The 12,689-nt window shown below is 47.8% G+C and overlaps 1 pseudogene; it reads right to left on the bottom strand.

Moving 5' to 3' along the window:
* Positions 1–671: 671 nt before the first annotated feature.
* On the bottom strand, positions 672–11,885 carry LOC132322441 (E3 ubiquitin-protein ligase BRE1A-like; annotated as a pseudogene).
* Between the last annotated feature and the right edge of the window lie 804 nt (positions 11,886–12,689).

The following is a 12,689-nucleotide window of genomic DNA, read 5'->3' as shown; positions in this document are numbered from 1 at the left end:
AAGGTGAGCACATCAACCAGGGCTCGTCAGTGGAATGCTATTTTCTAAGGGTCTCCAAGATCTCTCCTTTCTCCTCTTCTGGATATTTAGATGTGTGAGTTTGGGCAAGGGTTTCCTAGTGCACCAGCCCTCAGGGGTTCTTGCCCTGGCTCAGGAAGATACACAGGTACCTGAGGAGTTGCTCCACTGAGTCTACAGATTCAGTTCCTTGGCCTCTATGGGGCCTGTTAATTGGGAAACTCTTCCCTCCCAGGAGCAGTGCCATTCCTTGATGGGATTTAATTAGCAGAGCCCTCAAATGAAGCTCTCACTGATCTCTGCTGCAGCTCAGCTTCTATCCCACCTAGGCAGCACTTCAGCTGCATGCCCCCACCTTGGCAGTGTGAAAGCAAGGGATGGGAAATTTCCTCTCAGACACAAAGAACACACAAAAACCGAGGGCAAGACCAAAGGGACAAAGCCAAGAAAGGAATCAAGATCCAGAGCTGTTTCTTTCCAGACCCTGAAGGCCCCTCCCAGGAGACACTGCAGCTCAGGCAGCACAAGCTGAGGGAGGAAAGGAGGGAGGGAGGGAAAGGAGGGAAAGGAGGGAGGGAGGGAAAGGAGGGAAAGGAGGGAAAGGAGGGAGGGAGCGAGGCGGGCTCGGCACCAGTGGTGGCTCTGAGAGGGCCTCAGCCGATGTAGATCCTGTGGAACTCTGCCCCAAAGGCAGCATTGCACTTGGGGCGGACACACAGACACACACAGAGACACAGACACAGGGACACACAGACACACGCAGACAGACACAGAGACACAGAGACACACAGAGACACACAGAGACACATAGGCAGACACAGAGACACACCGACACACACAGAGACACACAGAGACACATAGATACACACAGAGACACAGAGACACACAGAGAGACACAGACACACAGAGACACACACACAGACACTGACAGACACAAACAGACACAGACAGACACAGAGAGACACACAGACACACACACAGACACACACACAGACACACACACAGACACACACAGAGACACACAGACAGACACACACACAGACACACACACAGACAGACACACAACAGGAAAAGGACTTCCCACTTTTCCTCACTCACCTGCTCTCCATAGCAGTGGACCCCCAGGACATTGTAATGCTCATACAGCAGCCTCAGCTTCCTACAATGACAGGCCCCTTTGAATCCTGATGCATTCCCAGGCTGGTGAGAGGAACACTCCATCCTGGACTGATTCTGGTCAGGACAGTTAATTCTCTTCAGAGCAGCTCCCATGCTGCTATGTTTTGCATTTTGGAGCAAAACACTGTCAGAAACACAGCACAGTTTTAGCTGCTGCTGAGCAGTACTTACACAGCACAAGACCTTCTGTGTCTCATGCTGCCCACCAGCAGGTAGGCTCAGGGTGCCCAAGAAGCTGGGATGCCACACAGCCAGGACAGCTGATCCAGCTGGCCCAAGGGGTGCTCCATACCCTACAGTGCTGTGCTCAGCAATAACAGCTGGTGGAAAGGAGGCAGTGGGAAGATGTTCAGAGCTGCAGCATTTATTAAACAACAAGAAGGCCTGATGAAGCTTTGCCTTCCTGGAGATGGCTCGACTCCTGCCTGCCCCAGGAAATAACCAATTCATTCATTTCTCCTTTTGCTTGTATGGACATCTCTGCTTTAACTGTTCAGCTGCCTTTATTCAGCTCACCTGTTTTCTCACTTTGTCCCTTCCGATTCTTTCCCTCAGTGGGGGAGAGAACAAACGCTTGTGGGCAGCTGCCTGAAATAGATAACCCACACCTCCATCTCCCCACCAGCTCTCTTGTCCTCTCTCCTTTTTCTCTATTACCTGTGTTTTCAGTGTCAAAACATCCTCTGCCAGCTCCTCCTTTTCCTCTTTCAGCAGCTTATGGATCTGGTTGGACTTGATACTTTCTGACATCAGCTGGAAGTTGGCATCATCCTTCTCCCGCAGCTGCTGCATCAGGATGTTCTGCTCTTGCATGTCTTCAAAGGCTTGGCCTGTGACATCCATTTCCAACAGCAGGGCCTCTTCCTCCTGCAAAAGCATCACAGGCTCTGGCCAAACTGTGCCCTGGACCCCCTAGAGTGAGCCTGAACATTTTATTCAGACACACCCAAGTTAGCTAAGATGGAGGAAGATTCTTGGTGTCAGGGAACACCATTATCCCAACAACCAGGAAAACGAATTCCCTACAAGTCTGCACCACAGCAGAGATACTCTGAGGGTGCAGAGAAAAGATGGTCACCTGTCACTGGTCTGGCAGAATCAGGTTTGACACAGTCGTTGCCTGTGCTGGGCAGAAACCAACACCCAATTCCCAGTAGCTGAACAGCTGTCAGGTAACACCAGGCCAAAAATTCTACATGTGGACAGCTCGACAGCTTCCAACTAACAGGCTGCCGAGCTCCTGCAACTCACTTTGGCCACTTCAGCATTGACAAGGTAGAGCAGTTCTGTTCTACAGTAACAAGAATCCAAAGTCTGAGAAAGCACACGTCAGTTCATTGGCTTGCCTCTATCCTGCAGAGGTGGTCCTGCTCTCTCATTGGATTGAGCCTTTTTTAGCAGAAGGATTGTACCACTTCCATGCAAACTAATTCACTAGATGAACGGAGGAGGTAGTAATTCTTAAAAAGAAATTGTAATCTCTTTCCCTAATGGCTGATAAAGCAAATTCTCTTCTGTGTTCTTCACCAAGGTCACATGTTTAACTGTTTATTTAATGCTTAATTGTTATCAAACATTTCCCACCATGGCCTGCCTGTGATATCCCAGAGCTGAGGGTGGAGGAGGTTATTTTGCTGGTGGTTCTTTTGCTTGCTCCGTTTTCTTCCCCTTTGGTAAACCAGCACCAAGCTCCCATCTCTGGCCCACACAGATATCAATTCCTCCTCTCTTCCTGGATGTAACCTGAAGGCAGCTCCTCCAGTTGCCCCAGCCAAAAGAGAACTCATCAGGAATTTCTTACCTGCTTAGCCATTGGCAAGTTTCTTCTGTAAATATTCAATCTGTTCTTCCACTGCTTGGATCTTGCAGAGGGCATCCTCATCAGCCATCTTCTTACTCTCCTTTTTCTCCTTGTCCTCCAATGCTTTCACCCTCTGCCTCAGTTCTTCAAGCTACAAGAACCAACCAGAAACAACAGTAAACACAAGGATATGCCCTGAGCATTGTTCAGAGCCTTTTTTCTCCAAAATTCTCTGAAACGCTCAGGACTGCCTTCAAAGCATGGCAAAAAACCCCAGGTTGTTTTGACAGAGTAGTACAGGCAGATGTACCATTGAGATGGGCTGCAGGCCCAAGATCTTGACTTCCACACCTTTGAAAATTTCACAGCTTCTTTTATCAGACTAGGAACATCAGCCTTCTGCAATTGTACATGGATGGATATGGGCTCAGAGAGCATCTGCTCCTTTAAGGCCATCTGGTCAAGGACCTTCTTCCAGACAAGCAGGAGATAACAGGAAAAGGAGGAGGTAAAATAAAACATAGAGAGATACAAATTTGGCAGACAAATGGTAAGGGAGGCAGTGATGAGAATGAAACCTGGTCAGTCACACTAACTGATGGGAGCACACAGGAGTGTAAAAACCCTTACTCCATCAAGGTTATCTGAGTGTGGGAGAAGGAGAAAACCCAAAATAAAGTATACAGAGACACAAACCTGACAAAACAAATACAAAGAGAGGAAGCAAACCTCTCCAGTCACAACAGCTTCCAAGAAACTACAGGAAGCACCTCCAGGAAGGTCAGCTGGGACTTGGTAACTGATGACACTGTAAAGCAGGAATGGCTCCTGAACTGGGACAGCTGTGGCAATCAAGAGCTGCTCAAATCCAGAGCAATGTGCAGGAAAATGGAGACCAAGGATGAACAATTTGGGCTTAGACAGAGAAGGATATAAAAGGAGCCAGTCCCATGGGAAATATGGGCACTCAGTACACATTTGTCTGGCTCAGCCTTGCCCATGATCATCACAGCCGGTCCTGTCCTATCTCCTTGTATCTTTTCCTTACACATTTTCCTAAGTAGCGCCATGTAATTGAACTCTTTACCCCACGTGTGTGTGCTGCACAGAGGAAGTGCTGCCTATAGGTGAGACCTGCTTGTGAAGAAGGCAAGAGGGGCTTGGAACCACTGGGGTCCCAAAGAGAGGGACATGCTGGAACTGAAGGGAGCTGCAAATGGGTCTGTGCCAATGAACCTAGAGATTGTTGTGTGAGTGTGCCTGCACTAGCAACTAGCCCCTGTTTATCACCAGACCATTCCAATAGCTAAGTGACAGAGCTGAGAAGACAAACAATCCTCAGTTCTGAGGAGAGAAACAACACAGTTCTGCTGCAGAGTACCTGAAAAGAAGTTTAAGTACCACATAAAAAAGAAAAAAGGAAGAGAAATCAGAAATACCTCAGCTTTTGCTTTCTCAGCTGCCATGAGCTGCACTTTGTCTCTCTGCTCTTTGGGGGCAGAGCAATACATACCTAGCAACAGTTTCATCTCCTCCTGGCTCTCCTGGCCGTTCCTGGAGAAAGGGAGACAGACCACAGTGAGAACACAGCAGCAAAGCCGCTGTTACACAGCCAGCACCCCAGCCTAGCAATATTCTCTAATCTCCCACATGGATATGGAGTCATCCTTGGGTCATCTTATCCTGCTAATATCAAACAGCAGCTGAATACAGGCTGGAAATAAAACATGTTCAGACACATGGGTTGAAATGCAAGAAGTGAGCTGGAGATGAAATAGGTATCCTAACAATAAGCTACAAACTATCCACCTCTGCTTTGGGAACCATCCACAAGGGGGAACTGCTGTCTCCTCTATTAATAACCTGCTGCTGTGAACTTCTATGCTATTGTTATGACAGCAACAAATCAACATTACTTGACCCACACCGTGAAGTATTTGCTTTGGTAATTCATGCTTTAGGCTACTGCCCTGACCACATGACAATCAGATACAGAGGGTGTCAAGAAACTCTCTTGGTTCCAAACTCCAGTCATGCTGATCCTGGAAAAGCAAGACCACGTGAACACCCCAGGCTTGGGCACTGCTCCCACAGGAAAGGGAGAAACAGCAACTCTTACTTGAGCTCAGCCTTCAGCTGCTGGATCACTTCAGCCTCCTTCTTTCTTCCATCTTCATGCTTCCCTTTCTCCTTCTCTTTGGACTCTCTCTCCTTCTCAGATTCCTTCTGCTTTTCCCGCTCTCGTTCCTTTTCCTTCTCTTTCTCTTTTTCTTGTTCTCTCTCCTTCTCCTTCTCCTTTTTCTTCTTTCGCTCCCTCTCTCTTTCCTGTCTCTCCCACTCCCATTCCTCTTCATCTCACCTGGCCTTCATCTCCTTAACATCTTCAGAAGCAGCCTTGGGAACAGTCCCTTGGGCAGAAGGATCAGCAGGCTCCTGCTTGATCTCTGCAGGTTCCTCCTTTGTGTCTTCAGTGCTGGACTGGGACTGGAGAAGAGCACTGCCACCGCGAGAGCGGATCTGGCCTGGAACAGCAAGAGAGATGACCAAGAAAACAAACCTTTCAGTTCTTAGCCAGGAGTCTTCCTCACCCCCTTCTCCCTTGTCTTCCCAGATCCATGCTTCCATGGCCCCTTTTCATGGAGCACCACACAGCTACAAAGGAGGAGCATTTGTTTGGTCAAAGGAAGCAGCAGAGCGCAGAGCTCCACAGAAAATTTCACTGCATCCTGCACAGCGTATCAGAAGGGCTGGTGCTCCTGGCAAGGGTGACAGCATTCCCCCTTCTCCTAAGCACTTTCTCCTCTTTTTTGGCATCTCCTGCTGTGTTACCTTGCTCAGGTCAGACTGGGCCTCTCTCAGTTTGCGCTTGTATCTCAGCACCTCTCCCTTCAGCTGGTGCTTGTGATTCTGGAGGCTGCTGCTGAGGGGACGCATCTCCCGATTAATGGGGCCTGCAAAAGCAGAAACACCTCTGCAACAAACCACACTTCTGTCAACCTTCTTGAGGACTTTCATGGAGATGGAAAACAAGCTCAGTGACAATGACAAAGAACAAAATAAGACTATCACCATTTTGCCACGTAACAGAGCAACACAAAACATTTGCAGAAGGAAAGTCATGCCAGTTTTATACGCAACCATCATTCTTTGCAAATTCACAAGCCTTAAGTTCCCATATAACATTCTTTTTATGCCCATGATCCTAAGGGAAATGTGGCCTGTTACAAAAAAAATCTGATTTAAATGCAACTTCAGAAGTCATTTATTTCCTCTGATGAAATTTAAGAAATACTGCTTTGCTATCTAGATTGTCCTTACCGACTAGGAAATGAATCTTCCCCCCACAAGTCATTTTTAATAATGCAAAATACCCTGTCATAAACCAAAGCGTTAGCAAAATGTATCTATTATGCAGCATCTTATGAAAGAAGTCCAATAACATGGAACTGGCCTCCCGATAAAACAGGTGAAGAGCTTTGTTTGTTGAGATGGGAAGACCTGCTGGAACAAGTATTTAACAGTAACAAAGAATCAACCCATGCATCCCAGTGCACTGTAGCCCCTAATGGACATTGGTGGCTAGGTGGTATTTGTTTTTAGGCACAGCAGAACACCGCCATACCTGCTTGCTCCCTGGCAGCAAGTGTCTGCTCAAACTCTATCCTCAACATCTCACACTCTTTGTGGACTTGTGCCAGGGTGTCCTCCAGCTGAATCACCTCCGTGCGTAGCTTCTTGTGAAGGCTGACCTCATCCCTCTGAGGAGCAAAAAGGAAACAGAACTCGGTGCTTTGAACCTGGAGTATCTCTCACCTCATCAATATCAGGTACCACCAGAGCCTAAATTATTGCCAGCAGCGTCTATTTCCTGAGCATTTGCAGAGGCACACGGAGCCAGCAGTGATGGCTGGGGGCACGACAGAGCTCCCAGGCTGGGGGAGCAGAGGTGTTACCTCCATCGGCTCCACCTGGCGCTGCTGCGTGGCGCGGGTGCCGTGGAGCAGCGTGCGGGCCTCGTCAAGGTGTGCCTTCAGCTGCAGACTCTCCTTGTACAGAGCAGAAAACTGGGACTGCACGCAGCGGTACTCCGGGGTCTCCTTCACAGCCCCTTCCACTGCCCCTCGCAGCTCATCCTGGGTGGGACACAAGAAAATGCCACAAAAAGGAAAATGATCCCCTTGCCTTTGCATTTGGTTTCTGTCTCTCAAGACAGAACAATAAATCAAGCTGCCACAAGCAAAGACAAAAGTAGAACTTGAATAGCACTGCTGTGAAGTAGGTCCAAGTGATACGACTCAGTACCAACCTTAAAAAGTGTCTGTGCTCTCTTCATGCGCTTGGCTGCTTCTCTCGCACAACCATGAGGGAAGTTTTTCACTCTTGGGTCCTGAAATAGTTTCTCTCAAAGATATGAACTTGGGAAACATAATAAATTGTAAACACCCAGATCAGTAAAGATGGACACATAGAAAAGTAGGAGAGAACAGAGAAAATGCACATGCAAGTAGACATTAGGTCAGCCTTCTACCAGTAAAACATAATCACTGAAAGAAAGAGAAATAAAATAAACCCAGAGGTATAGAACTGAACTCCTAGGAGAAAAAGTTAGCAAATTATTGTGACTAGCAGCAGTGAAAGAGACACATATATACATGCATTCAGCTTAAAAGTAACAGCAGGGGAAAAATAACCCTGTAAGCTAAAGACCACTTCTCCCTAAACAAACTCATGTGGATAAACAGAATTCAGAGGTGCCTCAAGACAGTTTTCAGCACCAGATCTCTGGATTTAAGTTATTGAGACAGACATTTCTTGTAACTGGCACTGACCACTAAGATGACATTTGGATTATTCTCTCCACCATATACTTATTTACCACAGCGTCACAGCTTCTTGTGTTACCACTTTTAAAACATCACAGACTCACAGGCTGTCTCCTATTTATCCATCCCCCACAGTGGGGAAGACAGAAATTCTTTGACTCTTTCAAGAGCCTATCTCCCCACACAAGTTCCCTGATTGTTTCTGTTCTCTGGTTCCACTTGCACAGGACGTGGGGAAAGTGGAAGAGGGATCACTACTTGTAAAGAGATGAAAACAGTTTTAACCAGATCTGGTTAAAAGGACTCCAAGGTCAGAACGGGACACGGGCAGGAAACCATCACAATTTCCAGCGCTGGCCGCGCGTTGTCACCAACGCACTGAGCTGCAAGTGGAGCCACAGACTCGCTCAATTGTACCTGGAGCAAAGTGGAACACAGCTAAACAGCAGGCTCCGAACAGACGCTGCAATGAGGATTTCTGCAGACACAGCGCTGCAAAGCTGAGGGCAGCCCATCCCACAGAACACCTTCATCCTCACACACCTACACACGTCTCACCTTGAGCTTTTCATTCTGTGTTGTTACTTCCTCAACATCCTGACCTAGTTCCTCCAATTCATGAAGGCGATTCCCAGCAAGCTCTTTCTTCTCTTCCAGCTCTGCGTTCATCTCCTCAAACTGCTGGGATAAACTGCTTCTCAATCCTACTCTTAATGTGTCTCCTGAGAGTGCTAATGAACTGTCTGTTCATGCAGTAACAGCAGCTACACCCTGAGCAGTCAGGTAACTTGACCAAGCCAGACAGAGTCTAATTCCACCAGCTGTTTCTTAAATAGAAAACTCATACACTGACAAAATGGCTTGCCCAGAGTCACCCAGCTTTGTGGCACAGGATCTAAAAATTATACAAAATAAGTATCTCAATTCTGTTCAAACTGTGGCCCTTGTTCTCCTTCCATTTACTCTTCCCCTCACCCACAACCAAGCTCCTGACCTCACCTTGCGGGCATTGATGGTGATTGTTCCCCCACAGAGGATGCTCCCAGCTCCATACACCTTGTAGCCTTTGGAATTTACCTGCAAAAAATGCAAGACATTTCCTCAAGACCCAATGAAACACTGACAAGACTGATGCAGCAGGTCCAAGACCAAAGAAGGAGCACTGCAGATTCTCAGCTCTCCCAGCAAAGTCCCAGAGAGGATGTCACACAGCAAAGTCCCAGAGAGGATGTCATACAGCAAAGTCCCAGAGAGGATGTCACACACCAAAGTCCCAGAGAGGATGTCACACAGCAAAGTCCAACACCACCCCCACTTCCCAGGGCTTCTGGCCGGCGCTTACTCCCTCCAGGACGTCAGCCAGGTGGCGGCTGAGCCTCTGCTCTCTCTTGTGGATCTTGTCAATGTCCCACTGAAGGTCATCAGTCATGGTCTCCAGGACAGACAACCGGGATTCTGCTGTCTCCACCCTCTCTTGCAGCTTGGAGAACTGCAATCAAAGGAGTGCTTCAGCCAGCACATTGCATAGAGCCAGCTTTTCCTGCCACTGCTCTGGAGTCATTTTTCTCTTACTCATCATGTGCTTTTCATCTTTTGCTGTGGTGACAGACTTTTACGCAATCTGAATTTTACACTGGCTAAATCTCAAGACAGCAACAAAATTAAGACAAAACTGAAAATGGAGAAAGAGCAGGAAGCTGGTAATATCTGGCAGAATACAGAGGCAGCCACCTCAGCGGATTCAAAGCCTTTTTTGGATTTTAATCTTTTCAATCCCTACGTCCATCTGCTCTACAGAGCACCTAAGTGCTCAGAGGTCTAACACTGTGCAAGACCAGCATAAACACAATTTTTCAATCAACTGAAATCTCTCAAACATATGCTGCTACTAATGGGAATCCTGTAACAGCCAGGATCATCCTGTAACTTATAGCATTACACTGTCAAATTACACAGAGAAACCAAGGAACTGAGAATGACAGGAATGTCACCTCCACTGTTCCAGGTGTCTACACAGCCACCTCAGCATCACGTGCCCCCAGTTTCCCTGCTCTCCCCTCTTCTTTAAAAGTTAAATCCATTCAGTTCCCTGACATACTTATATCCTTTCCTTTAGTGATGTAACAAGCAAATCAATCTGATTTCTACAGAAAATCTATCTACAGCTCTCCACAGCAACAACCCTTTTCGTAACTTTCAAACCATGCTCTTCCTGTGCCCATCCAAGAAAATGAAGTGCCTTCCAATCCACAGGAACCATAAATTATGCTAAGCAGGAGCCTAAAGCAGATTTCTTTCTCTCTCCTATTTATACCTCCTGAGACATGACTCTGTGCTTCTCCTGAAGAACATCAGCCAGTTCCTGCAGCCGGTCCATTCTCGTGTGACAGGTAGGCATTCAGCTCCACTACTGCTTCTTCCATCAGTGAAATATCTGAAAGGTGCACAAAGAAATGAAAATTAATGGAAATCAAGTTTTGATTTCTGAACAGCAGGAATTAAACCAATGAAAAATTGTTTTTACTCCTGAACAGCAAAATACAGAGAAATAAGAAAAGAGAAAAGGAGATTTCTGGGTCTAACTTCAGTTTAATTGACCTCTGCCACAGGTGCTTCCTGAGGGCCTGATCTCCACCCACAGAGAGCTTTGACCTGCACTCCATAAGCAAAAGGCTCTGCAGTTTAACAGTGCTGCCCTATTTCTCACCCGTGGGCCATCCCCTCACACCAGAGATCACTTCAGCTGTGTCTGTGCCAGCAACCCAGCATGCCCAGGGACATCCGAATACTGCCCAAATTCATGCATAAACCTGCTGCAACAGGTGGCCCAGGGTGACACACCAGGCCAACACACCATCACACCATGTGACAACCACAGCACCAGGGTGACAGCTGAAACTAGAGCACCTGAGGACAGGCTCACCTGGCACCAGTGTCAAAGCTACTGCCACAAAGTTTTCGACTGCCAGCCAAGGACAGCAACACTTCCCTACACCAATGCCAGACTTGGTCAGAGGACACAGAAGGCACACCGAGCATGAGCTGATATCCCACCCAAGGTTTCTTTCAAAATATTCAAAATCTAACCTTAACTCCACACCCTCCTGCAGCTGAGATTCTATCTCCTCGCTGGCACTGCTGGCTAGAGTGGCCAGGAAGGAGAATGCTGGCTCCAGTCCTTCCCCTGGGAACATAAAAGGGTTAAAAAAAAGTGTGTTCTAGAAGGCAGCATATCTCTGCTCTTCACAATCACCAAAAAAGTCTCTGTCAGCCTTTAGAAATGAACATCAGCATTGTCCACAGCGGAAATCCACTTTTCCCACTGTCCCCAGACAGGTGCCTCACCTCGTTCCCTCTCATCTTTGCGCTCCTGATTACTGTCAGAGTCTGGTTCAGGTTCTGGCACCAGCAGTGCTCTTCTTTCAGACAAAAGGTCTCCAAGACTTTGGTCCAGGTCGAAGCATTTAAGGATGATGCAGATCTTTTCATCCAACTGAATGACTGGACCGGCAAGGCAAGACAAGATAAAGAATGGGTGTGAACAAAAGGAGTGCAGTGGTACAGGGAGACAAGAAAACTGTATATGAAGTAACAGAGGCTATTATCAACCTGATTCCAGTATAGGTGGATAATCAGCAGAGAGGCCTCGTGGGTGGCCTGCCGACACTCCAGCTTCTCAATGTGCTCCTGCAGCTCATCTTCGGTGGCCTGGTGCTGGTCGAGCATCTCCGCCAGCTTCCGATTCTTGGTCTGAAGGGTCCGGATGTCCAGCTCCTCCTGGGCACAGGCACACAGGCCAGGTCACAGAAGGGCTCATCCTGACCCCAGAGACATTTCTGCCTCCAGATGAAAAAACCAAAAGATGGAGTGGGGCTATGCAAGGAAGACATACCATTTAAGGAACACCACCAAGTTTAATGGTCTCCGCAGTGGTGCCTGAATTTTCAACCCCTGCCTTCTTCTCCGGAGGTGCAGAAGGGCCAGGCTTTCCAGCCGTCCGTTTATTGCCAATTCCAGACATGGTGGCTGAAGTGCACAGATTCCCACCTTCTCCAAGTTCTTCCTGAACATTAAAGAACACTATCCAAAAAAGGCCAAAGACGCATCCACGCGGTCAATTTGATTTGGGGTTTTTTACATGCTGATGCATCACCGTAACAAAGAGCCCAAAAGAGAGAAGATCATGAAACTAGAGAGATTTTGAAAAAGATTTGTTGGGAGGAATGGATGTAAAGTGGAAGACAGCTAAGGAGGACTGTAAATCGCTACAGTGACCTTGCAGCTGGGAATAACCCTGGACAAGTCAGTGATCCTCTGGCACAGGCTGACTTGAAGGGTGCCCACATCTCTAATACTGCACCTCTGCCCAGCTGTTGCTTTGGGCATCCCACAAGGAGCAAGGTAACAGACACAATCTACTCCTTGTCTTCTAACTGGGAGATTGTGCCAGCCTGTGCTGACTCACACATTCTGGTCCAACATTAAGCCGTAAAAGACACCAGCAGGATCTGCACTGAAAGCAGTGACTGGGAAAATATCCACTGCTCTGTAATGCTAAAATTGAAGCACTGCACCTTGTCACCCTCCTTGCAAAGCAATCTTCATCCTCCAGATGAAATCCTCCATCTCTTTTTTGCTGCATTAACAAAAATGATCCAGGTTAGACTTTGGCAAACAACTGAGACAGTGTGTGTGTGCACCAGCTCACTGCACAACCACCAAACTGTTCCTATTGAATCTACACACAAAGCCCGCCAGGCTCAGCGCCAGCACCTTCCCCGCCAAGCTCTGGCGCCTGGCCAACAGTCCCTGTCTGCTCCATGCACTGGGACAGCCGGGCCCAGGGGCTGCTCATCAACCGCTCCTTC

Source organism: Haemorhous mexicanus, chromosome Z (genome assembly GCF_027477595.1).
Source record: "Haemorhous mexicanus isolate bHaeMex1 chromosome Z, bHaeMex1.pri, whole genome shotgun sequence".
Taxonomy (NCBI): domain Eukaryota; kingdom Metazoa; phylum Chordata; class Aves; order Passeriformes; family Fringillidae; genus Haemorhous; species Haemorhous mexicanus.
Note: the sequence above shows the minus strand (reverse complement) of the source record. Positions and strands in the feature narration are given on the sequence as shown.